The 611-nt window shown below is 40.4% G+C and overlaps 1 non-coding gene across 1 annotated transcript; it reads right to left on the bottom strand.

Moving 5' to 3' along the window:
* Positions 1 to 337: 337 nt before the first annotated feature.
* Positions 338 to 411, bottom strand: TRNAV-AAC. The gene has a single exon. It is a non-coding gene; the product is annotated as a tRNA-Val (tRNA).
* Between the last annotated feature and the right edge of the window lie 200 nt (positions 412 to 611).

Below are 611 nucleotides of genomic sequence, written 5' to 3'. Positions count from 1 at the left end.
AAACAAATTTATGCCAACCTACTTTAGGAGAGGTTCTTCTAACAGTGTCCCAGGCTGACTTAGTAGTAAATAAGCCATTAGGGGATTTCTTCCAAACAATATGCTCATCCCTGCCTCTCAAAATAGGAACATGTTGCAAATCCCCCCAGGCACAAATAAGATCAAAAGACCCATGAGTAGTAGGATGTCAGGTGTTGTGTCTTATAATATCCGAAACCAAAGCCATACGATGAGGACCCGCATCGTATCTGATACAATCTCCAAATTTTTTGATTAAAACCCCTTGAGGATGCCACTTATCAAGCCATAGCCTTGTAGCAATAAAATTAGTTTTTAATGGCCTATGCAAGTCTCGAACCTGCAACCTTCGTGTTGTTAACACGATGCTCTAACCAACTGAGCTGATAGGCCACATTCGTATCGATACCTATTTTGGCATATGTTCATTTTCAGTTTAAACCAGACTGCATTGGTAGTTTGGGGTTATTTGGGGGCATTTTTGTACTTTTTTTGGTTTGGGATTTTCTAAAAAGTGCCCTTATTTCTTATTAGGCGTGTGGAAGCGATGTTGAGGGTTGTGGTCTTCGAATCGATACCAACTTTGGCATATG

This window comes from Telopea speciosissima, unplaced genomic scaffold, assembly GCF_018873765.1.
Source record: "Telopea speciosissima isolate NSW1024214 ecotype Mountain lineage unplaced genomic scaffold, Tspe_v1 Tspe_v1.0807, whole genome shotgun sequence".
Lineage (NCBI taxonomy): Eukaryota > Viridiplantae > Streptophyta > Magnoliopsida > Proteales > Proteaceae > Telopea > Telopea speciosissima.
The sequence above is the reverse complement of the archived record's forward strand: the minus strand, read 5'-3'. Positions and strand labels throughout refer to the sequence as shown.